Source organism: Choloepus didactylus, chromosome 9, assembly GCF_015220235.1.
Source record: "Choloepus didactylus isolate mChoDid1 chromosome 9, mChoDid1.pri, whole genome shotgun sequence".
Taxonomy (NCBI): Eukaryota; Metazoa; Chordata; class Mammalia; order Pilosa; family Megalonychidae; genus Choloepus; species Choloepus didactylus.
In genome coordinates this window covers 96,354,469-96,357,910 of record NC_051315.1, presented here as the reverse complement: position 1 = coordinate 96,357,910, position 3,442 = coordinate 96,354,469, and positions in this window count along the sequence as shown.

Sequence of the window (3,442 nt, the reverse complement as noted above, 5' to 3'; positions counted from 1 at the left end):
TTTTAATACACACACACACACACACAAAGCCTTTAATAACCTTTTTGGGCACAGGTGATAAAATTGAAGACTGTACTTTCTCTTAAAAGTATTGAAGAAAGAAGAAAAAAAAAAAGAAAAAGGAACTCAGCTGAGAGCTGGGTTGTTACAAGATCCCCAATAGTAATAGGAAGAAGCAAGAATGAAGATGCTGTGGCCTAAAGTAAGCTCCAGACAAATTTATTACATACCTAAGAATCCACCCAGAAATACCCATTAACATCACAGCATACACGACATCTTTTATACATTTTCTCGAGGTAAATTCCAGACTAAACATTTTCTCATGGAACAAGATTGGCGGAAATCTCATCCACCTCTGGAATCTAATCTGGATTGGTATCACTTTCTCATACTCTTGTTCACTGTATGAAATTTGCCCCACTTTCCTGTGCCAAAGCATTAAAGGGCTCTTCTAGAAAAATTGGAATTGTTGAGCTGGCTTCTAAGCAGAATAAACAAGAATTTCCTACTCTGAAAATATACCCATTCACCGAAAAAGTATGTGATCAGTGCCTATGACACAGAAGGCATTTCTCTACATTCTGGAGACCCAGGGGTGATAAAAATAGCACTCTTGCCCCAAGGAACTCAAGTCTGGAAGAAATACTGAGGATGAAGTCCCTAACTTGGAAGCCCCTAACTTGCCTGGAGCTATCAGGAAAATCTCAGAGTAGGGTCACTGTGATTTGGAGGATGAGTAAAACTGGCCAAACCAGCAATAGGGAAAAAAGGGACTTTCCTTCCAGGCAAAGAATATACCACATACAAAAGCCTAGAAGCCTAAAAGAGCATAGTTTGCTTAGGGAACCACAGGATCTCAGACTGCCTGGAACGCAAAGTTCACTGAGGAAAGGAAGGGGATGGCAGGCAGGAACCTGTCATAAAGGACCTTTTATGCCATGCTCAGCAGTTTCATCTTTGTCCTGGGAGCAATGGGGAACCCTCACAATATGCATCAGCACAAGTCTGAGCTGCTATTACAGACTGGGGAGGCATCAGCAGATTAGATCCAGGATATGAAGTGGTTTAATCTCGTGCATCAACTACAAATGATTGATATCAGCTGCCCAAATCACTGTGTTGAAAGGGGTTTCTGTGACCTCAGCCCAGTTTAGTGGGAGCATGGGAAAGGGTAGGGGAGGATGGGAAATGGAACTCATGTGACTCCCTGATCTGGATTATAATAAAGTCACAAATGCAGATCAGATTGCAGGAGTCTCTTCCACACCTGTTCCTTAAATCTTGGCGTTTTCCAGTATTGGACTTGGAGGAGGCTAATAAACTACTCTCTTTTACTTGCTGACTCAATTCTGAATCTAAGAGAGATGAAGGAAAAAACGGAGTCAGGCTGATGGAGATGAAAATATTAATGATAGAGTACCATTGGAGAATGTGGCTAAGATGTGTGGCCACAAGGAACACCCCAGAATCAGGTGGACTTACCCACATGTCACAGGCATTGCTGGGAAACCACAGGTCCACCCACAGGGGCAGAGTCGTTACTGCTCAGCACGACATGGCCCAGCGCTGGGCACTGGCTCTCTGCAGACGGTGGGTCCCAAAGGTGGCAGGCAGCAGGAGCCAGAAAGACTTGAGGTCAAGGGAGAAGTTCAGGTAAGAGGGACCTAACCATGTTTCATGCTTATGCACAAAGCACATGGTAGGGAGCAAGACCGAAAAAATAAGAGAGAAGGGATAGTCTGTAGAGCCAAAGTGCCAGCAGGCACAAGAGGAGGTAGGCCTGGGACAAAGGCTAATACCTTAGCCTTAATAAATGGGAGAAAACTTCCTTTGAGACTTAGAAGTCCTACAGAAGTTTATGACTTATAGATTAACTAACATTGATCAGGCACTTTTCAATTCACACATTATCTCACATAAACCCCGTGTGGGAGACATTATTATTAAGCCATTTTACAGAAATGAAGACCTAGTAAGTTGCAGAAAAAGGGTTCAATCACACCTCTTCCAGCTCTGAGATTATGAACTTGGGTAGGCTGATGAATTCTTGGCATCTAACTTCTTGCTCTTTGCTACGAAACCATCACTTCAGAAAAAGCTTCCACTAGACTGTGAATCCATGGTAGCAGAAACTATCATGCATTTTGTGTGGTGGAGAGTGGGAGTAGGGTGGGTGATTGGCCTCTTATGCTTTAAGTTTAATTTCTAAAATCTCTGAAGAAGGAAGCAAACATCTCTTCTCCCCTCTGTCCCTCTCCTCTCTCCCCCTTCAAGATGCAGAAATAGAAGCATTTTAATTTTAGCAGAGGGGTGTGAAGATACAGGTCTCATCTCTGGGCGCCACCTCAGAGACTTTTGGGAAACCAGGCTGACTTCTCAGGGCCTGCTAGTGGTGCTAAGTCTCCACTGAGCAACTCAGACTTCCCAAAAATAGCATCCATAAGGTGGCTGAGCAGTCGGGGTTGACAGACTGCCTAATGATTTGCATTGCGCTTGCAGATGTTTTCTCTGTGGACACCAAGGTTATAGCCCAAGGGAATAGGGAGGGCTCAGGCTGGCCAAATAGACCTCCAGACCCTGGAGGAAAAGGTTTCAAGAAAATGTTATCCATTCCGTTCCCAGATCTCCACTTTGGAAGATTGGCTGGCAGAAATGCACACTTTGTACTCAAGATTGTGGGCATCTTCCTCAGGTCTGTCTCTAGTCTCTCTAGAGCTTGCACTCATTTTTTATTTCTCAGTCAACCTCCGAGTCCACAAGCTGAACCAAAATATGTTTACCTTTCTATGCAAATATGCAAACATGGAGTTGATAAGTATTTATTGCCTCTTCCCTTTTTCAACTCAGATTGCAAGAATGTCCCATTCAAAAGTGGGTGTGTAGACACTTTGTCCCCAACTTTCCTATGATGTCCAACTGGCAGACTATATCCAATAAGTCCAGCAGTTCATAACCTTTTCTGTGTCAAAAAGACCCTTTTCAGAATAATGTTTTGAAATGTGTTAACTAAAATACATAGGATTGCAAAGAAAACTGCTTGTATTGAAATGAAGTTTTCAAAATTAAAAAAGATTTGTGATATAGTAATAAATGTGCTTCTTTATGAGCACATTAAATAACCATGGTGTGATTACTACAATTTTGAAGCAGTGATAAGCATAAAAGATGTTTTGAGATAACTGCAATAACTGTAAATGTGTTAAAAAGTTTCTCTGATTTCTGTTGATGACAAATTCACCAATACTGCTAAAACTATTAAAAATAATATGGTTCATTGCCTAACTATATCACCAAAAGACTAAATTTCAATTAGAGGTTAGTGAAAATAAAGAAGTAATTTTTTCCCCTCTAAGTTTACAGACTCTAGGACCCCTGGTTAAAAGAATCCCTGAATAAATCAGTACATCTGGCTGCCACCCTTCCTCCTTCACACACACAC